Source organism: Miscanthus floridulus, chromosome 5, assembly GCF_019320115.1.
Source record: "Miscanthus floridulus cultivar M001 chromosome 5, ASM1932011v1, whole genome shotgun sequence".
NCBI lineage: Eukaryota > Viridiplantae > Streptophyta > Magnoliopsida > Poales > Poaceae > Miscanthus > Miscanthus floridulus.
Window position 1 is genome coordinate 48,900,366 of NC_089584.1, and position 27,240 is coordinate 48,927,605.

General features: G+C 40.0%; 1 non-coding gene across 1 annotated transcript; it reads right to left on the reverse strand.

Moving 5' to 3' along the window:
• Nucleotides 1-6,393: 6,393 nt before the first annotated feature.
• On the reverse strand, nt 6,394-6,500 carry LOC136455801 (small nucleolar RNA R71). The gene has a single exon (XR_010759267.1). It is a non-coding gene; the product is annotated as a small nucleolar RNA R71 (small nucleolar RNA).
• Between the last annotated feature and the right edge of the window lie 20,740 nt (nt 6,501-27,240).

Genomic DNA, 27,240 nt, shown 5'->3' on the forward strand with positions numbered 1-27,240 from the left:
TGATGGCTTAAGCGGTCCCGGCCATGACCCGACAAGAGCCCGACAGTGTAGGGACATGACCGCACGAGGGAGGGGCAGGAGGCACATCGATTAGTGCTCAGATGGAGCCATAAAGGTGTGCCCGCACATGGCCACATGCAAGCAGCAGCGCGGTGTCATGATACGGCAGGCCACACAACGACGTTGAGATCAGGGCATGGTTGGTGGGTTGAGAGGTGGAGGGCAAGCACTACAGTGGTTGAGGTGAATCAGAGGGCTGGGGAAAATGCCATGATGACCGAGTGATGGCAACCATAGCCTCACCTCAGCCCTGCGCGCGGCACAATGGATCGACGCAGCTTGGACAACAAGAAGGTAGAGCGAGGTGAGAGGCGCGCAGCGGCGTCGTCCCGGTAGGCGACACTAGCTTGTAGGGAAAGGCCATGACCAGCCCTAGGCCAAGCCCTATCCTAGCTATGCATGTGCATAAGGCGACCGTGCCTACAGGGCCAAATGGATGAAACAGTGACACACACACGCTTATTAAAGTGGACCAAAACTACTTACTAACTCGATGAAGGCTCAACCAACTCCATGGACCCAAAGTTGATACTAACACCTAGCTGGCGAAGCAAACCTCATGTCCAGAGAGCGACCAGAGAGGGAGATAGAGAGGTGCCAACGTGGGTTCATCACGCTGAGCGCTGGTTCATGAATGGAGCGCCAATAGCATGGTCACAACACGTTCTAAGGAAGTTTGGGAAATTTTTAACGAAACACATGCCACTCAATACCACTACAACCTATACCATGCCCAAGTACTCACTTAGAGGCAACCAATAGTGCAAGAACGTGAAGCTAGTGTTTAAACATTTTAGTTTAGAATTTAAATACCAAAATAGCATTGTCTACTATCCTTTTTGGACTCAGAAAAGGGCAAGGGTTCAATTAGAACTAAACAACCATTAGCACTTTTGTCACAATTTTTAAGAGGCCTAAACCCTATCAATTCCAACCAACAAGTATTTCACGCAAAAGTCCATACTTCATACTAACCCAAAGGAGCAAAATGCTTAGGCACTATTTAACTATTTTGCTCAATATAATTCATCAAAAATGACACTTTAACTACAATTTCAACTTCTTGCTGATTCAACGAAAAGTTCTATTTAAATTTTGGATTCGACTTTTGAGCTCCCAAAAACACTAGTTAACAATATTCACTCAAAAATTAAAGTTGCATTCTCATCTTCACTATTTGCTCATCATCTTTACATAAGCGCCATACACAAGCCATATTTTATTTTTGTTATCAGAAATTGTTTTCCATACCAAACCATTAAAACTACTTATTTTATTATTTTTGTTAGGATTTTCATTTCACGTGTGTTTTAAAATCTTAAAACTCAAAAACTTATTTTGCCAGATTCTCCAAGGCATTAACCTAGGTGCTAAGCAAGCTCATAACACCCGAGGTGTTACAGAGACACTCGCCTCGGGCACATAAGGACCGGTTCGTAGTCCCTCTCATCTAGTGAGATATTATGTACAACCACATGTCTATATGGGTAGGCTTGATCTCACACTCTGTTAGATAGAAGTATAATTTCTACTAGGAGGCTGGTCTAGGCAGTGGAATATCAAGAGCAAACACGAGGCATAGGTTTTCTTCCATGGTTCGATTGGCATGGATGCTATGTGATCTTCCATGTTAAGCTTTTGAGATTTTGGCTACGTTCGAGCCCATGATTATTTTGGCCATGTTCGAGCCATGTTGTTTATTATGATGATTAGGTATCATCATGTTTTGATGATTAGGTATCATCCGGGATTTGTGTTTTCAACCCCTGAAAAGCTATGGTGGAGTTATATGGACATCTAAGGTCACATACATTCGGGTATGGGATCTCGTTAGGCCTGTCGCGCCATTGGCCCTGGTGTTGACTACACCTATCATGTGGGGAAATTTATACACCTTTGTGGAGTTTCATAGAATCTATTCGAATAGCCACATCCTTAAAATGGGCAGATGTTGGGATGAGATACTATGATTAGACTTCTACAACTATGATAATCTGGTAAGATGGATTTTACTAATTTGGTAATTATAATGAACCCTAGAACTGGTGAGAATAGTAATACTCTGTCAGGGCCAACCTATAATTATAACTACTTCACCTTGCTACTTTTACCTCTACCTATCCACCTCAACCACCATAATCCACCTCCACCATATAGCCTTCCCCTTCCACCTCACCTCTACCCAAAGTTTAGGGCTCAACCCCCTCCATTCTATGTTTTTAGGAGAGAAGCTACAGGAGTATATACCTGGATGGAACTTCTGGAGCTACGCAAGGATTGGACACCCAGAGTATACTCGAAGATGAAGTCGTATGAAAGAGTTATGCTAGGACCACGATGATTGGTATATAGGGATACGCTTAAGGAATAAGTCTAGGGTTACATCCGCACTCCAAGTTGCCTATAGGAATGGAGCCACGATGTCATAGGACACTATCTTAGAACTCTGATATATGATATAAGGCCAGTGGCCCAAGCTTTGTAAACCTGAACTATGTAACATGTTTCCCCATTAGTAGTAAAAGTATGGTTTTTGATATCAATCTTGTTTGAATTGTGCGTATTAGCTACTGATCTAGGGACTGATACATGATGCATAGAGGACCCTAAATTAGGGGCCCGACACTGATGGATCTTTGTTGGATTATTTTTCTCTTCAGTGATCTTATTATTGAGCAAGCTCTAATGCTACTACACACAGATGAAATGGAGGAGGCCTCCAACAAGAGGAATGCACTGGCTAGCCTCACTGATGATGCTGTTGTCGAGATCCTCCACCACCACCCCGCTCGCTCCTTGTTCTACTGCAAATGTGTCTATCGCTCCTAGAACCACCTTATCTCGGAAGTTAACAACCATAAGGTGCTACCCTGGACTCTGGTCGGCTTCTTCTATGACACCACACTACACCAGTGTCACCGGTGAACACCCCTACTTGTCCTTCTCACCCTTCACCTTGGTCAATGTAGCTATCTCAGATATCTACAATGGACTCAACATATGCTGGTGTCAAGGGGTTGATGGTTTATACCGCTATGTCATCTATAATCCGGCAACCAAGAAGTTTAAGGAACTACCGCCTAGCATCCATTCTGTTGGTGAGGCTCAATTTGGGTTTGATCTGATAGCCTCCTTGCACTTCCATGTGATTGAATATATAGAAGAGGGCAGGATGATGAGTGCAAGGGTGTGGACATCTACTCATCTAAAACTATAGCATGGATCTATAAGGAATCTAAATGGGGACCAAATACTTGTGTGACAATTGAGAGACCAGAAGAAATGAGATCAATAGAAACTATGTATCTTAATGATTGTCTACACATTATGGGGTACTCAGGGTTTTACCCTCAGATACTTGCTGTGGATATGGAGGGAGAGACATGGAGGAAAATTCCTTGTCCGCATAGTTCTTCACCCTCCATCCATCAAGCTCAAGGTCACTTGTGTGTATGTACTATTCATGGTCGTAATATGTCCAAACTTTTAATCTGGATCCTTGAAGACTATGGTACTAATAAATGGACATTGAAGCATATTGTTAGCTTTCTGAAGGTGTTTGCAAAGACTAACATTGAATTTTGTTGTTACTATGATGTTAATGAGTACAACTCAATGGTTCACCCACAATGGAATTTGTTTCTCTTTGTTGGGGTTAGGAAGGAAAATTACATCGTCGCATATAACATGGATAGCAGAAAAGTTTATGTCATCCCTACATGTTACAGTTAGTTTTTGAAACGTGGCATCCTGCCACAAATCAACGGCAGACCTTACTATCTTCCCTATATTCCCTTGTTCTCAGAGTTGGAGTCATTAGCAGAGGAGTAAATAAAGTTCCATGATGTATCTCTCTGTCATGACATGTTTAAATGGATCAATCTTGTTTTATTGTCTATGGACATATTAATTTCCTCTTGAATGAATGTTGTCATTATTTTGCAGCAACTTTAACTTTTTTGTAATGTAAGCTAAGGTCTGTGCGGTGTGTCAGACGCATTCAAACCTATAGAGGTCATACTTTCTTACGTGTGCAGTAACATTTCAATACCAATGGCTCTTCTTTGTTCCAAAAAAACACCCATGACTCCTCTGTAGTAGTGATATATTAACCACCGTGATCTCTTCCTAACTCCGCTTATTTTTCTTCCTTCCCCGAGCCCTCCTATTCCCACTGTAGATCTAAAATTGCTAGGAATGTGCGGTTGCCTTCTCCAAACCTACTTTACTCTTAGCCACCACCATGTGAAGGGCAAGCCTTCTACAAAGCGCATACAGGAGGGGGGATGATGCCATGCCCATGGTGAAGGAGGATGGCGCCGTGTGTTGATGGTAGTTACCATCCATCATAAACCATCAATAAAACATTATAAGGGCATAAATATGATCACCAACATAGACTTAGGGGTTTAAACTAATAGTTTCTAGGAGTTTTGGTGAATCTGTATTTTCTATAGGAGTTATTTAGAAAACTATCAAGGTGGACATACATGTCAAAATTAATTGCGCTTATCCATAGCGAAAACTACTCCAAAAGGTTCTAGAGGACACCAAAAGCCATGTCATCAAAGCAGACCCTAAGAGGATGATAGGTGGCCGGCTAGCCCCCTGGTCCCACTTGTAGACCCCAAGAGGATGATAGGTGCGCTATTTATTCAAGTTGGTTTGATCCGAGGGCTCAGGATTGATGCTCCGGCCTATATAACCAGCCCCTTCCCCCCTCCAGAGCATGCTGCCATAAGTCAAGATTAGACCAGAAATTAGGGTTTCTAGAGAAAAGAGAATAGAGCTCCAATTCTTCAAGTTTCTAGTATAGGCTAGCTAGCAAGGTTCAAGTAGAGTGTGGGCTATTGCTCAGGATTCTGGATCCATAGTCTAGAGACTGGTATAACCATTGTACCTCTTTATTTATGACTTTGTGCTACTTCAATATTATGTTGCTATTTATTATGTTCCAAGTTTGCTCTAGTTGTATACTTGATATAGTTGTGATTGATAATGAGTTTATGCATATGTTCGCAAAGCGCTTAGCCCAAGACGCACGTGGGTTAAGTTGTCGACATTATGTAAGCTTGGTGCTTAGATATTGTTTACCTGTGGATGCATTCTACACTTTGGGTCATGTGGTAGATTGTGGATGTGACACTCCCATTGAGTCCTTTGTAGTCCACTCCCCATTTGTAGAGCAAGTAGAACACAGTTGCGAAGGGAGACAAGCTTTGTTCTTAATCTTCCTTAGTAATGTTCCTTACACGTAGATACAAAGTTAATTATCCTATAGATGAGACTGTATATACTTGGATGTACAAACGACTTAGTAAATAAGGAATTTTTAGGAATATTTTTACTCTTACCGAATCTCCTACCTAGCCATACTACATTTTATGAGTCTCTATTTCTATCTCTGGAATTATTATCAATGCTTTATACTTATCATTTATTTATCATTTGACTTACCCCTATCATAGCATGAGAGTGATTTTATCATAAGTATATATATTTGTCAATATATCTTTGCCAACAATCTCATAGCTCCTCCCTATGGATAAAATATAAATAACGATACTCGGTATACTCCTAGGTGAAATGCTACAATGATATATTATCTGTGCGCTTGTGGATACTTTACTTTAACATATATAATTTTCTGAGTTTACAAGTGTCATTAATAATTACCAACCATGCATTTCTAGCATCATGCTAGGGATGACAACTTAGTAAAGAGTGATGCTAAGAAATGTCAACAAGCATTTCTGGCGCTGTTGCCGGGGAGGGGCACATGGCTATAGATAATTGATCAAATAAATACTTATTGATAAAACCATAACAACTCTACTTTAGCAGGCTTACCCTTGTTTGTCATTGTTCATATTCTATATAGGGTATTGTAGAATTAGTTGTGACTCACCAACAACTTCCAATTAGAATCAACCTAATCAAGAGGAAGCTCAACACCAGTTTTTGAGCTATGGCTGACAAAACTCTATGTGAGTTCTCTACTCCGAGCACTGAGAACATTCGCACTGGACCAACACTCAAAACCAACAACCTTGAATTCGAGCTCAAGCCAAGCCTCATCAACATGGTGCAAGCTACCCTATTCAGTTTAAAGGCACATGAAGATGCTAGTGCTCATCTTCATAATTTTCTAGAGATTAGTAGCATAGTCCTCATCAAGGACGTTGCTCAAGACATCATACTACTTCACTTGTTCTCATTCTCACTAGTGGGAAGAGCAAAGCAATGGTTCTACACCAATAAAGACAACATCAATACATGGGCAAAGTGTTCAAAGGCCTTCCTTAAAAAGTTCTTCCCAGTAGGCAAGACCAATGCCTTAAGAGGAAAGATTTCCAACTTCCAATAGCAGAAGGGAGAGACCATTCTAGAAGCATGGGAACATTTCCAAGAATATATTTCAGATTGTCCTCACCATGGAATGGAAGATTGGTTGCTCATGCAAAGTTTCTACCATGGATTAAGTCAGAAAGCTCATGAACAACTCAATGCCACTGCTGGAGGATCATTTATGTCACTCACCCTTAGAAAAGCTAAAACTCTTATGAAGAAGATAGCCTCTAATCAAGGCTGGTCATCATGCAACATCCAATCATGCAATAAGAGTGAAGAAGTACCAGAAGAGGTGTGTGCATTGTCAACTAAAATGGACGTACCATTGAATTGGCTCGAACAACGAGCCAATTACAAGAGAGATCACCAGGCCATTCAAAATGCTTTCAATGCTCAAAACATATGTGGAGAATATTTGGAGGTTGAATTCCCTAAATATCAAGAGGATGTAAACATCATTGGCAAAAATTTAGGTCCACAACAACAGAGACAAGGATGGAATCAACAACAACGGTCAACTTAGCAAGGTAAGTACCCAGGTAACAATTATAATTCTTTTAATTCCAAGCAACCATCCTTAAGAGACTTAATCTTAGAACAAGCTAGGATTAATGAAAATATTTCTAAAAAGCTTGCTTTTAATGATAAAGTCCTAGAAAACATAAATACTAAAATGGATAGTTTTTCTTCTACCATAAAAGACCAACTTAGCTATAATAAAAAGATAAAATCTCAATTATCCTAGTTGGCCGCTACTCTGCCTGTTGCTACTAATCTTGAAATGGTCAACGCTATAACCACAAGAGGTGGCGTCTACTCATGATCCATCGTATCCGACAAGGACAGGTAAGACACAAGTTGTAATGCAGGAAGAGAAGAAGAGAAACAATGAAGTTGAAGAAGTTGTGCCCCAAGAGCGAGAATTACAACAAGATTTTTATGACACTACGTTCCTACCATTTCCACGTAGAAATGGATGAGCAGTTTAGTAAGTTTGTGGAGGTAATTCAAAAGTTATATATCAATAATCCTATACTAGAAGCCATATAGGTACCCACCTACGTGAAGTACCTCAGAGACATCCTCAACAACAAAAGACCACTACCCACCACTGAAGTAATTAAGTTGACGGAGGAGTGTAGTGTGGCCATCCTAAACACATCACCTGCCAAGAAAAAGATCCAGGGTGTCCCACTATCAATTGTTCGATCAGAAGCTAGAACTTTGAGAATGCATTATGCAATCTTGGAGCAAGCGTTAGTGTCATGCCCAAGAAGATCTTTAATAAGCTCAACTACTCAACACTTATACCAACATCGATGTGTTTACAACTAGCTGACCAATCAATCTGCTACCGTACAGGAATTGCCAAAAATATTCTGGTAAAAATATGAAACTTCTATGTTCCTGTGGATTTTGTAGTACTTGATATGTAGGAGGACATGAAGACACCGCTCATACTTGGGAGACCCTTCCTGACTACTACAAATGTGCACATTGATGTTGGAGCCAAAAAAATCAAATTCCATATCAATGGCAAGGAAGAGCGATTCGCCTTCAAGCCAAGACCAGAACAATGCTCCAATTTGGAATGGTGTGAGAAGCAAGTATCAGGGTCTCCATCTCCGGGACCTACTAATGCACCTAAAGAATAAACCCGAATGGAGAAGTCTAGTTCGGTGGACTTAAAATACCGAACCCTCACCGGAAGGTAACTCTGTAGTTATCTATAATCATTTTTTGCATTATATTTTACTTTGGCATATTTACTTTTCAACACCTGCATTATAAAAAATTCTCATCATGTCATTATAAAAATTCAAGCCCCATGTGAATAATTTTTTCGGAGCATGAAAACTCCATGAGAAATATTTACCATGGAGACGCAACAATTTAAAAATACCATCATTCATCTTCTTATATTTCATAGTATCATAAAATATTTTTATTTTGCATTTATACGTGTGTATACGGTAGAAATATGGTAGATGCATGGGACCCACTCAACCACCACCCATCACCTCCATAACCACTACCCATCACTTCTATCTCTACTCTGCACCATCTAGCTCCACTCTCCACCGAAAGAAGCAGATATTTTGCTTAAGCACTAAGCAAAGAAGAGTTTGGAGGAGGATGAGACCATTTGGCCACAATGTGGGGCCGACTGGCCCTACCACTTGGCCAGCTGACCTACTGCTCTTCTGGCTATAAATAGCCACCCTCCTAGCTCCTTCACTCATCAATCTCCACTGCAAAACCTGCTCCCAAGTTTGAAATTCCAGAATCCAATTTCATAGTTTGAAATTTCACTTAATAGAAGTAGTTTTGGAGTGAGAAAAAAGGGTGAGAAAGTTGAGAGTGAAAGTGTTGCTAAAATCTTGAGTAAGAGAGAGAGGTACTGCTAAAATTTGAGCAAGAAAGAGAGGGATTAAGAGTGGTAGTGCTGTCCAAATCAAGAGAGAATATTTAAAAAATTAGGGTGGAAGTCATGCCAAAATAGTGATTAGAAAAATTCTTTTAGGCAATCTCAGACGACTAACCCTCTAGGCAACAGACTTTTGGATGGCTAATCGCTAACATTTTTATTCTCCTAATCCCATTTCATGAGTTGTGTTGTCTTTTGTCTATTTTGCAGGAAAATGAGCAAGATCGTTGGAAAGCTCAAGCATGCGGTGTCGTTCTGCTCAACGAGAAGTTCATCGTCCCGAGTAGCACCGACATGGAGGTCGATCCTCCATCTCCCGTTGTTGGAGCGTCATCCTATTCAGCCCCAGCAGAGAGAAACATTCTCTTGCAAGAGAAGCAACTCAAGCTCCGGGATAATACGGAGAAGGACATCTACAAGAAGCTAAAGACCTGGAGGTTTGTCCTCACTTCCACTTACGATCCAGCCCTACTGCAAGACATAGGTATGAACACCGAATTTGACCTCATTTTTAAGGCTATAGGATGGGAGGATGTTTGGGAAATTAATGAGCCAAGGTCTAAGCTTTTGACTACTGAATTTTTATGCACCTTGAAACCCACCGATTCAGAAGTATCATTTAGATTTTTTAGAAAAAGATTTTTCTATCCCATGGAAACAGTTTAGTGAACTTCTAAGATTTCATGCACAATGTGTGATTGATATGAACACTACTATACAAGACTTTGATAGAATGAAATTTTGGAGGGAATTATCTACAGAACTTGCTTGCTACTATCCATGTACCAATGAAATTCATCACCCTACTTTGTGATTCATACATAAATGGCTAAGTCTTCTTTTTTTCCTAGGAATTACTTCCGCACTGTTAGGAATGATGAACTTAAACTGCTCTATGCCATGATCAAAAGAAGAATGGTTTCACCAGTCCAGTTTATGATGAAACAATAGAAAGAAATTCTTAATCATAAGGGTGATGTTGGGTGTACTTCTTTGGTCACCCATATAGCTAAAAATTTGGGTCTATTGAGAAATGCTTCTATTGCTTACATCGATGACATTCCCCGTTGCTTCTGTGGCAAGTGAAGGCGGGAGAATGCCTCGCCGCCATTCAGCAGCACTAGGAGCAGGTAAATGAGAATTGGTGATATTTGTTTTAGGGTCCCCACATCGAACCATCTTTTTGAGAGATCATAGAAACACCCAGCTTGGGGGAGGAGCCCCCGTCCACCAAAGGCAAATTTTCTCTTCCTAGCATTTTATCATTTTCTTTAGTTTATTTTTTGAGTTTGTTAAAAAATGCATAACCAAAAACAAAATAAAAATTTAGTTTATATATATCATTATAGTGTGATCTAAAAAAATGAAAACCAAATAAAAAGACTGTGTATATAGTTTAAGTTTAATTAAGTTTGCTTAAGATATGTTTTAGTTTCCTTTCTTGTGTTTAAAAGCTAAAAAACTTGAAGATGATCTCACATGATGGAAATGATGAATAGTTGCTCTATTATAATTCCTTTCAAGTACCTAGTTTTCAGCCTTGAATTCTCCCGAGTTTTAGATGAAATTGAGTTGACATGAGAATTTTCTCTGAACTTAGAACTCGTGGGTAGCATGTGCTTGATCTAAGTCTAGGTAATTGATAGATATGATATGAGAAGGTCTGAGCTGCTATTTATCTTGTTCTAAGTGACACTTGAATTCTAGAGATTTATCTTTTGAAAAATATAAATTTAACATGATGAGATCCTATATGACAAAGTTTGAATTCCTACCAGAGCCAAATATGATATCTAGACTAGGAAAACTCCAACTCATTTATGTCGCTTGCATTGCATTGAGTTTGGTCAAGCTTTGTTGATGCCTTATGAGAGTTTTGTCATGCTCTTAAAATCTAGATCACATACACACCACCTACATATGCACTACTCCTACACTAGGGGTAGACGTAAAAACATGCATTCCATCTAGATCCACCAAAAAATGTATTACTCCTACACTAGGAGAAAACACCAAAAACATGCTTGATAGGTTTTTCACCAATAAATGCTCCAAGTTCTTGTTACTATCTCTCAAAAGTTTTATTGCAGAGAAGAAGCATGGGATATGCAAAAGTTATTCATAAAAAAAGAAGAATTGAGAAAAAATGGACAAGTGTCCAAGATATTTAAAATAATGGGTATTTAGATGCCCGCTTGAAAAAAAATGAAAAAATGAATGATGAATAAGATAGCCCCTGCTCTCTAGCAAATGTTTCAAGATCCAAATGAGAGAGATGTTTTCAAGGAGCATAGTACAATTAGGCTAGCCACCATATTCATATCCACCATATTCCACACACATGCACATCTTGATTTGATTGTGTGACTCGACTCTCTTTGGATCCATTGTTTGACTTTACAATATATGTATCGTAAGTATGCTCTCTCATACATTTACCACTCCTATGAGCTCCACATAAGCCTTAGTTGTAGAAGAAAAAGCATAACATCATTATTGCCTTGGTAAGGATCCACAAATATCATATATATTGAGAGACTTGAGAGTGTCATACAATGGAATCTCTGAGTTTTATTTTGAAAACTTGCAAAAACTCTAGAATAATGGTTGAACAAAGAATTTGAGACATAGTGCTTGACTTGATTGTTTTGTCTTTCAATTACTCAAGACCCAAGGGAAAGCTCAAAAGCTCCATGGTTGAAGGAAACAAGGGTAAGTTTCAAAGTCAGATCAGTGGATTTTAATCTAGAGGAGAATTATTTGTTGAACGTGTAAGGAAAATGGACCCTTGGCCCATTTACTTTGGATTTTGGTGTTTGATGACCAACACAACCAAATTGGACTAATGAATTTGCAAGTGATTGTTTTGTAGTTCAATAGGATGCAAGATGTGACTTAGACAAAGGCGACATGATGATTCGATGATCAACACCTCAAAGAAGACCTTAGGAGCACAAGAGAAGACCTAAGATATCAAGCAAAGTCCAAGCATGAAGATAGAAACCAAGCTGCACGCAAGATCATGAAGAAACGAGCTCACAAAGGTGAACGGACGCTGGAGAAAAGCGACCGGACGCTCCGATCAGGAGGCTCGGCAACAGCAGCAGCGACCGGACGTTGGACCGGACGCTGGTAGCAAACCAACCGGACACAGGACCACAGCATCCGATCGAGTACAGAGAGGTTCCAGAGCGATGAATTTGTGACCGGACGCGTCCGATCAGGACGACTCCAGTGTCCGGTCAGTAGCAGAAAAGCGGGATTTTGTCCCCAACGGCTACTTTCTCACTGGGGCTTATAACTACAACCCCCAACCGGCCAAATGAGATGGGTGGAGCTAAGGAAACATACCAAGGGTGTTGATACACCATTTTAGCGATCTCCACTTGCATAGTGCTTAGTGTTGTATTATGTGACTAGCGTAGGTGCTTTGCGAAGTGCTTAGGTTGATTAGACCACCGCTTATGCGCTTGCTCTAGGGTTAGGCCTAGTGTTTAGTGAGGTTTGCATACCTCTTACCACTCGGTGCTTGCGTGCACCATTATTGTACATCAGAGGGGCTTGTAGTCTTGTGAGATCACACCAACCGCGTTTGTGGTGTGACTGCCACCGTGTACTAGAGGGAACAAGGCCCGTGGCATTTTGGCCAAAAGTTTGATAGTGAAGACGGCGGGGAGCATCCGGGAGAGGCTTGCCGGAAGGCACGTCGGAGACCCACTTGCGCGTGGGGAAGGCCCAAGGCTATCCACGGAGTTACCTGACCAAGAGCTTGGCCCTTGCGAGGGATTCCTTGCGAGGGGCTCCAACGAGGACTAGGGGGAAGCTTGAGCGCTTCTCGATACCTCGGTAAAAATACCGGAGTCATTGACGGGAGTTTGCATATCTCTACCTTGCTCTTTAACTTTCGCATTTACATTGATTGTATTACTCTTTTTGCGGTAGAGATAGCAACACATTAGCAAAACCATAGTTGCACATTTAGATAGTTTATCTTTTGCATAGGTTTTGCTAAGGTTAGAAAAAGAGGCCATAGTTTAGAGTTAGATTTTTAAGTTGCCAAATTCACCCCCCCCCCCCTCTTAGGCATCATGGTCCCCTTCAATTGGTATCAGAGCCAATTGGCTCAATTTGGACCTTTGGCTTAACCACCGTTGAGCCGACGCTATTTAGAGTGGTTGGGATGGATACCTCTAGGCCTCCGCATTTTGATGGTACTAACTTCCCCTATTATAAAGCTAGAATGGCTTGCTACCTTGAGGCGGTTGATTTAGGTGTTTGGAGAGTCACTCGTGATAGGATGAAACCCATTAAGAATCCCAAAAAACCCACAAAGAGTGATGAAAAAGAAATGCACTTTAATGCTAGAGCTAAAAATTGCTTGTTTGGATCTTTTAGTATGGATGTGTTTAACCAAGTGTTCACTTTAAATATGGCACATGAAATTTGGTTAAAACTTCAAGAGCTCCATGATGGCACATCTAATGTTTGTGAGCAAAAACATTGTCTAGCTAAACAAAATTATGATTCCTTTACAATGAATGATGATGAGCTTGTTCATGATATGTATTCTCATTTGAATCTAATTATCAATGGGCTCCATTCAATAGGACTAACAAAGCAAGATGATGTGGACATCATAAGGAAGATCATCTCCATGCTACCACAAAAGAAATATGCAAGCATCATCACCATCCTTCATAATATGGAGAACTTGAGCACCATGACCCCGGCCATAGTCATTGGCAAGATAGTGGCATTTGAAATGTCACACAAGATGGGTTAAGAAGAAGCCTCTTCATCAAGCAAAGGCAAAGCTCTCGCATGTGGCGAGAAAAAGAAGATGAAGGGCAAGCAAGTTGAGACAAGCTCAAGCTCAAGCTCCTCAAGTGAAGATGAAGAAGAAGATGAGGATAATGATGATGATCAAGACTCAAGTGATGATGATCAATCTTCCTCCTCCACCTCTGACCTTGATGAAGAATCAATCAAACTAATCAACAAGGTGGAGAAGATGATCCAAAAACTCAATGTCAAGGGTGTGCCCATCCAAATCCAAGATCTCATTTTCACAAATCAAAGAAATGAGCAAAAAAAGAGAGGATGCTATGGATGCGGCGAGTTGGGGCACTTTGTGGAAGCTTGTCCAAATAAGCCCACACCCAAGAAAAAGAAGAAGGCATGCAAGAAACAAGCCCTCACATCAATAAGGACATGGGGTGATTCTTCAAGTGAAGAAGAACACCATCACAAGAGGCGAGGGTGCAAGCACTCATCATCAAGCTCTTCTCGTGTGTGCCTTATGGCACGAGGTAACAAAAGCTCATCCTCTAGTGAGAGTGATAGTGATGATGATATGCCTTCTTATGAAGAAATTGTGCAACAAAATCTTAATTATGCTAAAGTTTGCACTAGTCAACAAAAGAAGCTCAGGAAAATAAAAGAAAAGATAGATAGTTCACAAGAAGCATACAAAACTTTGCTTGAACAATCTGAGAATTTTGCTAATCTTAATGTTCAACTATCTACTAAAATTGAGCAACTTGAGGCTAGTGCAACAACAAATGCATGCACAATCAATGATGAGCAACTTGTAAAGAAAAATGAAAAATTAAAAGAAAAGTTAGCTAGCTCACAAGATGCTTATAAAAGTTTGCTTGCTAAAATGGAAACCATGTGCAAACATTGTGATGAGCTAACTAATAAAGTTGCTAATCTTGAAGCCGTTAGCACAACCCCCACTAAGGCATCGAAAAGGAAAAGTTCTAACATGTCTAAAAAGGATGCCTCTACTTCTTGTAATGATTTATTTTTAGACTCACCTTTGTGCAACCAAGTTTGTGTTGAGAAAGTTGTTGTAGATACATGCACACAAGAAGTTGCAAAGGAGAATGAGCAACTCAAGCAAGAAGTAGCTTGCCTCACCAAGGACTTGAGTCAAGTGAAAGGCAAGGCGAAGCAAGCCCAACTTCATCAAGATAACACCATCAAGGGAGTGAAGAAGCTTGATGAAGGACAAACCGTGGTTTGCTACGTGTGCCACAAGGAAGGTCACAAGTCCTATGAGTGCAAGGTGAAGAATGGGGGAGGAGCAAAGAATAAAGAGAAGAAGCAAACAAGCAAGCTCTCCAATACCTACACCAACAAGGTGGACAAGAAGGCCTCCACACCTTATCTCTTGAAGAAGAAGAAAAATGACAAGGTGGTGGCCATCAAGGTGAACAAGCAAGCCAACAATGGGGCCAAATGCTTTTGGGTGCCAAAGGAAATCATTTCCAACATGAAGAGCACCAAGAGGTTTGGATCCCAAAAGGGAAGTGAGAAGTCCAATGGACATCGGGAATTTGGAGACTTGGCAAAGTGTGGATGCATTTCATGGGTGCATCATGATGGACAAAGACATTGCTAAGTGGGTTAGTGAATACTATGGACCCAAATTCCCCTTCTCATGTTAGGTAACTAGATTCAATTTATTTCAATTGGTATTAGATTTGAATTTTCCTACAATTGGTATCTTTTAGCATCTAGTTACTCTTCATGCCTAGGTTTGCATTTGCATTCTTATATATTTTGTCATGCATACACTAGGTATTTCATATGGTAGGCTTCCTCGGTTTCATTCTTATTCCTTAGAGCAATCCTACATGGTTTAAAATTGTTTAGGAGCATGGCACATAGCTTGTCTTACAATTGTTCATCTAATATGTGCCAAAGTCTGAATTGTAGATAATCTCTCCTCTATATCACCTTCGAAAATGACTCTCACATTCATATGATGTCATCTTTCAAGTGGTATTTATTTTTCTAAAATCAATGTGCACGTTTCCTACAAGTATTCCACACTTGTGTGCACAAATTTAGGGGAAGGTTACTCTACAAGTTGGATGCCTTGAGACTAACACCCTCTCAAGCTTATCATGTGTGTAGTAGTCTCATTGCAAGGAAAATGGAGTCCCCAGAGTGAAGCATCATACTTCAAATATCCACCACTTATTGCAAGTGGTAGAAATCAAATTGGTTTCCACATATGGTATTTCTAAACTGATATCATCATGTTGATTTCATTTTGATATTTATATGCTTTCTCCATGCATTATATAGATTAAATTCCCTTGAGCAATAATTTGCCAAATATGCATATGCCTTGCTTTCTACCATATGTATGCATATATTTAGGGGGAGCTTAATCTATATAATGTGAGAGTCAAATTTTGTGATCTATTCCACTCTACACACAAAGGATCACAAAGTTTGACCCTCCCTTGTGCTACTAATGTCTTCCTTTTTTGTGTTTGATTCCAAAGGGGGAGAATTTAGAGGAACAAAAGCAAGCATTAATAATTTACAAGTGGTAATGGTCCTAGAAAGGGAGGATAGTGGATTATGGATTGCCTATGTAATGGGAAAACTTGTAGGAAGCAAGGCTTAAATCCATAATACCATATGGGGACATTTGCAAGGGCAAGATAAGTTTCTATATAGTCTTACAAGTAGTATCTTTTAGCATCATATAATCTTGCCCCTTGCATTGCATCCTAGCAAGTAGGTAGTTTTTAAATTTCAAAATTCTATTATTTGCTTGCTTTGGTCGTGTTGTCATCAATCACCAAAAAGGGGGGAGACTGTAAGGAAAATGGACCCTTGGCCCATTTACTTTGGATTTTGGTGTTTGATGACCAACACAATCAAATTGGACTAATGAATTTGTAAGTGATTATTTTGTAGTTCAATAGGATGCAAGATGTGACTTGGACAAAGGCGACGTGATGATCCGATGATCAACACCTCAAAGAAGACCTTAGGAACACAAGAGAAGACCTAAGATATTAAGCAAAGTCTAAGCATGAAGATAGGAACCAAGACGCATGCCAGATCATGAAGAAATGAGCTCACAAAGGTGACCGGACGCTGGACCAGACGCTAGAGAAAAGCGACCCGACGCTCTGATCAGGAGGCTCGACAACAGCAGTAGCGACTAGACGCTAGTGGCAAACCAACCAGATGTAGGACCGCAGCGTCCAATCGAGTATAGAGAGGTTCTAGAGCGGTGAATTTGTGACTGGACGCGTCCGATGGCAAGTGACCAGACGCTGGCAGCATTTAGGACGACTAGACGCGTCCGATTAGGACGACTCCAGCGTCCGGTCAGTAGCAGAAAAGCGGGATTTCGTCCCCAACGGCTACTTTCTTAGTGGGGCTTATAAATACAACCCCCAACCGGCCAAATGAGATGGGTGGAGCTAAGGAAACATACCAAGGGTGTTGATACACCATTTTAGTGATCTCCACTTACATAGTGCTTAGTGTTGTATTAGGTGATTAGTGTAGGTGCTTTGCGAAGTGCTTAGGTTGGTTAGACCACCGCTTATGCGCTTGCTCTAGGTTTAGGCCTAGTGTTTAGTGAGGTTTGCATACCTCTTACCCCTCGGTGCTTGCGTGCACCATTGTTGTACATTGGAGGGGCTTCTAGTCTTGCAAGATCACACCAACCGCATTTGTGGTGTGGCTGCCACCGTGTACCGGAGGGAACAAGGCCCACGACATTTCGGCCGGAAGCTTGATAGTGAAAACGGCGGGGAGCATCTAGGAGAGGCTTGCCAGAAGGCACGTCGGAGACCCACTTGCGCGTGGGGAAGGCCCGAGGCTATCCACGGAGTTACCCGACCGAGAGCTTGGCCCTTGCGAGGGATTCCTTGCAAGGGGCTCCAACAAGGACTAGGGGGGAGCTTGAGCACTTCTCAATACCTCGGTAAAAATACCAGAGTCGTCGATGGGAGTTTGCATATCTCTACCTTGCTCTTTAGCTTCCGCATTTACATTGATTGTATTACTCTTTTGCGGTAGAGATAGCAACACATTAGCAAAACTGTAGTTACACATTTAGATAGTTTATCTTTTGCATAGGTTTTGCTAAGGTTAGAAAAAGAGGCCATAGTTTAGAGTTAGATTTTTAAGTTGCCTAATTCACCCCCCCCCCCCTCTTAGGCATCATGGTCCCCTTCAGAACGCATGTGTACTTTTGAGGAGTGAAAACATTGATGCAACTCATGATCCATTGCTAAGTCTGTCATTGCTCAAGAATGAGCAAAGGTTAAGCTTGGGGGAGTTTGTTGATGGTAGTTACCATCCATAATAAACCATTAATAAAACATGTATAAGGGCATAAATATGATCACCGACATAGACTTAGGGGTTTAAACTAACAATTTACATGAGTTTTGGTGAATATGTATTTTCTGTAGGAGTTATTCAGAAAATCGTCAAGGTGGACCTACATGCTAGAATTAATTGTGCTTATCCACAACAAAAACTACTCCAGAAGGTTCCAGAGGACACCAAAAGACACATCATCAAAGTAGACCTTGAGAGAATGACAGGTCCCCACCTGTCAGCCCCCCATTGTTATGTCGGTTCTCCACCGCCTTAAGGATTGCATCTACACCGTTTATTCAAGTCGGTTTGATCCGAGGGCTTAGGATTGATGCTCTGGCCTATATAACCAGCCCCTACCCCCCCTCTAGAGCACGCTGCCATAAGTCAAGATCAGACCAAAAAATAGGATTTTCAGAGAGAAGAGAATAGGGCTCCAATTCTTTAAGTTTCTAGTATAGGCTAGCTTGCAAGGTTCAAGTAGAGTGTGAGCTATTGCTTAGGATTCTGGATCTACCGTATGGAGACTGGTATAGCCATTGTATCTCTTTATTTATGACTTTGTGCTACTTCAATATTATGTTGCTATTTATTATGTTCCAAGTTTGCTCTAGTTATATACTTGATATAGTTGTGATTGATAATGAGTTTATGCATATGTTCGCAAAGTGCTTAGCCCAAGACGCGCATGGGTTAAGTGGTCGACATTATATAAGCATGGTGCTTAGATATTGTTTACCTACAGATGCATTATGCACTCTAGGTCATGTGGTAGATCGCGGATGTGACACTCCCACTAAGTCCTTTGTAGTCCACTCCCCATTTGTAGAGCAAGTAGAACACGGTTGCGAAGGGAGACAAGCTCTGTTCTTGATCTTCCTTAGTAATGTTCCTTATGCATAGATCCAAAGTTAATTATGCTATAGATGAGAGTGTATATACTTGGGTGTACAAAAGACTTAGTAAATAAGGAATAACTTAGGAATCTTTTTACTCTTACTGAATCTCCTACCTAGCCATACTACATTTTATGAGTGTCTATTTCTATCTCTAGAATTATTATCAATGCTTTATACTTATCATTTATTTATCATTTGACTTACCCCTGTCAAAGCATCAGAGTGGTTTTATCATAAGTATGCATACTTGTCAATATCTCTTTGCCAACAATCCCATAGCTCCTCCCTGTGGATAAAATATAAATAACGATACTCGGTATACTCCCAGGTGAAATGCTACAATGGTATATTATCTGTGTGCTTACGGATACATTACTTTAACATATATAATTTTCTGAGTTTACAAGTGTCATTAATAATTACCAACCACGCATTTCTGGCATCATGCTAGGGATGACAACTTTGTAAAGAGTAATGCTAAGAAATGTCAACACCATGCCCGTGGTGAAAGAGGATGACAATGTGCCCTTGGTGAATCAAGATGAAGCTCTAGTGGATCCCTTTGGAGATAGAGACGATTGGGCCATTGGCATCATGAGTAAGGCTTTCTTGAAGATTAGGAAAGTGCTATAGAACACCGGTCTAGGCACCATCAACCTGCCTCGGGAGGAAAAGGTAAGCAGTTACATCTTCATTTTTCACCAACTCTTCGATGTCCTAGAAGAACTGCTAGCCTACTTGAACGAGAATCGTGCGAACAATGCAGAGTACATCCTCGCCTGCTACCAGAGTCAGATAGATGGCTTCGACACTAGTGTCGCAGCATAGAGAATCAGCACTGCCCACAACACTAAAAGCACAGGCGCAACCTGGTTCGTGCAGATGCTAAGCAGGTGGCCAACCGCATAACCACTGACAAGGATGATGACAACATTGATACCAATGAGGAGGATGAGGACAAGGATAGTGATACCAATGATGAGTAGAGGAGTAAATAAAGTTCCATTTGATGTATCTCACATTTCATTTGATGTATATTCCTTATGTTGGGAGTACATGTTGTTACTCTTCCTTATATTGTTGAACTTTGTATGAATTAGGTGGGTTAAACTCTGTTGAGCATGGTGTAGATCAGGTCATTTGGTAGCCGGTTTCTAGCCGCTATTGGTTGGTTTTGCCTGTAGGTTTATTTCTAGTTCTCTTTCTGATCTGTAGTATGGTAAACATGCATAACAGAATTCATCCGATCAAGTCTCGTGTTGATGTAATACCTAACGGAGGAGCCACATATCTATTTAAATTTTACAGCACATGCAAGAAAGTCCAAGCATTGTAAATCTGACTAGGCCCGACACATCTCATGTTATACAAGGAAACCTATTTCGTACAAATACATTCATTGAATTCCTAAAGAAACAAATAAAATTGAAACTAGTTACATGTCCGGCTCATTCAAATTTACGCTGCTTAGACTATCAGGCGAGCATATGATTTACAAGAAATAGGTAAATGCCATTTTGTTGAATATACTAGAGGGACATGGCTAGGGGAAAAGTTATGATCATTTTTTGTAGAGTACACATCCGTGGTATGGTAACTAGTTGCCATCCGTTCATGACTACTATTACTACTGATTCAAATGTTGTGACCGAGTGCACTCCATAGGCAATAGTTTAAATCACAACTCTATACTATATAGTGTCTCTATATATTTCATCAAAATTTAGAATCTTTGAGGGAAGGGGGACACTCCTCCCATATAGACCTTGCACGGTTGCCGAGAGTGAAGTGAATGTGTAGGAAAGCTAGACACAAGAAGTGCATCTTAGAAGAAGAGCTTTTGACCACCATGAGTCCATGACATGCTTGAGACTTGAAGGCCTGGTGTGGTTGTGAAGAGGACTCACAACAATCGAGGGGCAGTCAGGCAGACCGAAGGTAATTTCTCTTGGTCAGAGGAGCAGAGGCAGTCAGCTAGCTAGAGATCGCTATACAATGGGAGTGAGCCCAGGCTTTGTACACACAGGGATGCTAGGGCTAGAACATGCTTCTAATGTGATCGCACGATGTTCATCATTACTAGTATCTGAGTAGTGAATATTTTAGATGGTCGGACCTTCTATCATCTGTCGAAGTAGTGTAGTCCAATCTAAGCAGTTACAGGCTCACAGCAGCCGAGGGGCAGCAACTAGCTAGAGATGGCTACATGGTTTCATAGGTTCTGTTCAACTGCACTCCTTGGGCTATGGTTGACGCTGCCGCTTTAGGAATCCAACTACTAAGTAAAGATGTACTTCTACCTTAGTAGCATTACTTCATGCTAGAGATGGTTACATGGTTTCAAAGGTTCTAATCCTGATGAGGATGATGTGAATTAGAGTTTTAGGATGGCTCTGCTACAAGGGGTATAGGGCAATATATATAGGGGGTAGAATCAATTATGGACCCTCGGATCAAACCGACTTAAAAGTACGATGTAGATGCAATCTAGGAGGCAGTGGAGAACTAACATAACAAAGGGAGGCTGACATGTGGGGCCACTAGGCTAGCCGGCCTATAGGTGGGGCCGGCTGGCCCCACATGTTATCCACTTGTGGTCTACTTTGATGGGTTGCCTTCTAGTGTTTTCTAGAATCTTATGGTGCAGGTTTCATCACAGATAAGTATGATTTACTTTGACAAATAGGTCCACCTTGATGATTTTCTAGATAAACCCTGTTGAAAGTATAGATTCACCAAAACTTGTGGAATTTATTAGTTTAAACCCCTAGACCTATGTTTGGTGATGGAATTAAGTATATATGCAGGATATATTGACGGTTTATTATTGATGTTAGTGACCATCAACAAGGTCCCCCAAGCTTACCCTTTGCCAGTCCCTAAGCAAAGCTAAACTCAACAATAGATCAGGAGTTGCTACAATGCTTTCACGCCTCAAAAGTACATAAGTGTTCAATCATGAATTCTCCTCTAGATTAAAATAAACTATTCTGACTTTCAAACTTACTCATATTACCTTCAACCATGGGCTTTTAGCCTTTACTTGGGTCTTGAGCAATTGAAAGATAGAACCATCAAGTCAAGCACTATGTCTCAAGTTCTTTGTTCTACCATTGTTTCGTAGTTTTTTTATAAGTTTTTAAAATAAAACTCAAAGATTCCATTATATGACACTCTAAAGTCTCTCAATATATGTAGTATTTGTGGATCCTCACCAAGGCAATAAAGATGTTATGCCTTTTTTCTCTTCCTACCACTAAGGCTTTATGTGGAGTTTATAGGTAGGGAGAAAGTTAGAACATACTTGCAATGTATATATTGTAAAGTCAAACAACGGATCCAAAGAGAGTTGAGTCATACAATCAAATCAAGATGTGCATGTGTGTGGATATATGGTGGATATATACGGTGGCTAACCTAATCCTACTTTGCTCCTTGAAAACTTATCTCTCTTTTGAAACATTGAAACGTATGCTAGAGAACAGGGGCTATCTTATTCGTCTCTTCTTTTTTAGGCGGGCATCTATGTACCCATTGTTTTAGATATCTCAGACACTTGTCCATTTTTTCTTTCTCAACTTTTTTTCTTCTTTTTTTATGAATAACTTTTGCATAGCCCATGTCTCTTCTCTACAACAAAACTTTTGAGAGATAGCAACAAGAACTTTGGAGCATTTATTTGGTGGATGGAAAACCTATCAAGCATGTTTTTGTGTTCACTCTCAGTATAGAAGTAAAACATTTTTTTGGGTGGATCTAGATGGAAGACATGTTTTTGCGCCTACCCCCAGTGTAGGAGTAGTGCATATTTTGGTGGTGTGTACGTGATCTTGATTTTAAGAGCATGACAAACCTCTCATGAGGATCAACAAAGCTTGATAAAACTCAATGCAAAAACAAGCAACATATATGTGGAAGTTTTCCTAGCCTAAATAACATGTATGGTTCTGGTGGGAATTCAAGCTTTGTCATACAAGAACTCATCTTGTAGCATTTTTATTTTTTCAAAAGATAAATCTCTAGAACTTTAGTGTCACTAAGAACATGATAAATAGTAGCTTAGACCTTCTCATATCATATCCATCAATTACCTAGACTTAGATCAAGCATATGCCACCCATGAGTTTTAAGTTCAGAGTAAATCCTTATATCAAAACAATTTTATCCAAAACTCGAAAAAATTTGAGGCTAAAAACTAGGTACTTGAAAGGAATTATAAGAAAGCAACTATTCATCATTTCTATTTAAGAGATTATTCTGAGTCCTCTTTATTTTATTCAGCTCCTAAAAATAAATTAAAGCAAACTAGACACACCTTTTTATGTTGTTTTCAATTTTATTAGATCACACATTATTACTATAAATGACTAATGCAAAGATAATTTTTTATTTTATTTTTCATTCATCATTTTTTAATTAATTAAAAGAAGCTAAAACTAAAACTAAAGGAGAAAAAATACTTACCTAGATACACGGGAGTGCTTCTCCCCCAAAGCTAGCTCTTTCGGTAAGGGTTTGGTGTTGTAAGTCCCTCGAACGGGACTTCTCCTCATGAAGTTCATTGATCGAGTACCTCAGTTTGCTCTGAAGATGAGTATTCTTGTGATGACACATCTAATGGTGATGTCACCTTCTTCTACCAAACTCTTCTTAGTTTTGAGTTTTGATTTTGGTTTGACAGGTTCAGAACTTTCACTTGTAGAAATTTGGGGAATCAACGAACTCCTCCACACTTTGCTTGAAGTGTGTTCTACTTATAAAGACAAGGTAGAGATCAAGTGCATGGGCTCTGTTGGTGGGAAAACACCAATAAAACCAAAACTTTACTTATTCTTCTCTAACCTTAGGCACATCAGACAAGATGAAGTTGATGTTATGTGCTTTGTTCATTTATATCATGGGCGATAAGATTAGAACATTGAGCATGAATGTAGCATTTAAAGATATTTGGCTAAAATGGTTGAATTGCTTAACCCATGGAAGGATTGTCTATCTCTACATAATGTATCAATCTTTACAAGATTATGACTATCATCTTGTAGAGATAGTATGTGCACTTTTTAGCTTATTTGGTTAATACTATGAGACCAAGAAAGTGGTGCTAGGAACAAGCTTAAAAGAACTAAATATGTTGAGTTAATCAAGTTGGATCAAGTAAGTTGTAACTCAAATATGTTTATTTCTTGTTTATATGCCTATCAGAATCAAGGAAAAACTTTTTTAAATAATGGCCATTTACCATTGGAAGTTACCTTTGTCATTGGAGCGTGATAACACCATATGACGAAGGGTTGATGACTCGTGATGGTCCTTCTCTTTTTGCTTAAAGTTTTTCTTATTCAGCTAGCCTCACAATTTGAACTATTCATGAGCTTCTTGTTTCTATATTGCATCCTTTCTTTCTCATCCTTTTGTCATGTCATCTTTTTGCTCTTCGATCTTGACATCTTGGTCCTTGTTGTCGATGTGCGAGTTGGTTCTTTTAAAGATAATGGAAGTAGGCATATTCTATTTAATACAAGGTGGGCTACATCCTCCTTCTCATCAGCATCCTAGCTTGAGTCTTAGGAAGACTCAATGCTATGATGTCTTTGATGTTGCTCATAGCTTGTCGATTTGTTCATCTACTTCCTTAGCTTGATTCATCTTTGATATAAATTCATCCCTTGACTTACCCAGATTGGATTTGAGAGTTTTTGCAGGGGTTAGTCCAACAAAATATCTAGTGTCTATACAAGCAATTTTTAGTTTAATAACCAAACTAGTCTCCATGTCTAATTTGACTAAGGGAGGCTATTTAACCTAAGCACCATGCTTAATTTAAACGGCTTTGGAAGTATGTGCAGTACTTCCAAACCAAAACTTACTATGGCAGGCAAAGGTAGCATGAAAGCATTATAGAAATTTATCCAATTGGAGATGAAAGAGCATGATTTTTATTGAGCATGACTTAAAGCAACCAAGATGAATTAGCAACATGGCATAGGATTTTTTAGAGAAATCTATCCCTTGAATTTTGTAGCAAAATCAAGTTTGGATGATAGAACTCTCATGTGTGAATGTGATTCAATGTTGCATGATAATTGGTTGGACATGCCTTGCATCATTATCCTTCATTCTTTTTGCTTCAAACCTAAAATGGTTAGTGACAAAAATACCTGAAGGAATATTTTCACAATTATATTTCTATGCCCATTTCACAAATGCATCACAGCAAAAGGTGAAAGCTTATGTTATCTCCTGAAAGTGCTTGTTTTAGGACAGAAACTCATCCTTGGGAAACCTTCAAATTGTGTCTAACTAGTGAAGTGGTTTCCTCTCCAACACCAACCTTTGGGTGCCTATCTCAAGATTCATGCCCATGAGATTTACAATATTTATGATAAACATATGCATCTACAATCACCCTTTCAAAAATTTTGTGAACAAGAAGCACAAGGGGGTTAAAGATCTCGTGAGTGGCAATGTTAGAGAGACCAATTCATTCAAGAGATTTCTCATATGAGCGTGGATTTAGTGAAATGTTCATGAAATAGTTTCCATGCTCGTTGATGTCATCTTCCTTTTTAGGCTCCAAGGTTGTTTCCTCATGAATGTCTATAGGCGGAAATATTATCTCCATCATTCCATGCCTATGACATTCATTGGTCATTTTATTGTCCATGATTTTCCCTTGGATTGGTAACTCTTAGGTTGATCTTGTATAAGGCCTCCTCCAAACTTGGATGAGTCATGTTTATTAAGGGGATTAACTTAAGCTCACCCTTTGGATTAGGTTTGGGTTCTATCCTTAAGGTTTTGGCCTTGTCCATTCCTTCAATGGCATATGAATTCTTAACATTCTCTAGCCATTGTCGTTGCTTCTCTTGGTCTTCCTTGTGGTCTTCATGACTCCTTTGTTTTGGGTGTTTTAGTGGATTTCTGGTATCATCATGAGACTTAGGAGAAAGAATATAAGAGGGATCATCGGGGTCATCATGAGCTCAATGCCACCCATGAGAGGCTAATGGAAGCCCATGAGAAGCTTGGCAAAGCTCACTCTAAGCTTGAAAAGGCTCACTCCTCTCTCATCGAGCAAGTCAAAATAGAGGAAGCCAAGAAGGAGCAAGTGATTATGTCTTGTGATGTGGGACTAACATGTGATCTTATTGATGAATCTTTTTATAAGCCCATTGTAGTTGCTCCCACTAACACTTCTTGTAGCACTGCTACTTCTACCTCACCTTTGAGTGATGGTCTCACTGGTGATGCCTCACTAATGGTGGAAAATGAGACCCTCAAGAAGGAGATGAATGAGCTCACTCGTGCCTTAGGCAATGCCTATGATGGAGATGCCCGCTTACTAAAGTGCTTGGGTAACCAAATGTTTTCTCTCAACAAAGAGGGATTAGGCTATACCCCCAAGAAAGGCAAGGCGGTCTTTGTCACTCCCAAAGTTAGCTTTGTGAAGGGCAATGGCTGGTTTTGCAATAGATGCAAGCAAGTTGGGCATATAGAGCAATATTGCAAGACTAACAAGAACAAGCTACCTAATGTATCCTCAATTAAATTTGATTCTTGTTACATGCTTGTTAAGGGTGCCAATGGTGTGAAGGCTAAATTCAATAGTACACCAATTGTGGGCCCAAAGAAGAAGGCCATTTGGGTACCAAAGACTTTGGTAACTAACCTTCAAGGACCCAAGCAAGTTTGGGTACCTAAAACGAATTGATCTTCTTTTGTAGGTCAATTATAAAGCCGGAGGAAGGCATTGGGTGCTTGATAGTGGGTGCACACAACACATGACCGGTGATCCAAGAATGTTCAATTCAATCAATGAAAACAAGAGCAATGGGATTGATAGTATCACATTTGGTGACAATGGCAAAGGCAAGGTCAATTGGCTTGGTAAGATTGCAATATCCAATGACTTGAGTATCTCCAATGTGTTACTAGTAGAGAGCTTGAACTTCAATTTATTATCGGCAGCTCAATTGTGTGATATTGGTTTCAAGTGCATATTTGGTGTGGATGATGTAGAGATTATAAGTGTAGATGGCTCTAACTTGATATTCAAAGGATTTAGATATGAGAATCTATACTTGGTTGATTTTAATGCTAGAGAAGCTCAATTGACTACATGTTTGATCACTAAGTCTAGCATGGGTTGGTTATGGCATAGAAGGCTTGGTCATGTTGGAATGAAACAATTGAACAAGTTGATTAAGCATGACTTAGTTAGAGGCTTGAAAGATGTCACATTTGAGAAGGATAAGCTATGTAGTGCATGTCAAGCCAGAAAGCAAGTTGGTAACACACATCCTAAGAAGAGCATGATGAGCACATCCAAGGCATTTGAGTTGATACACATGGACT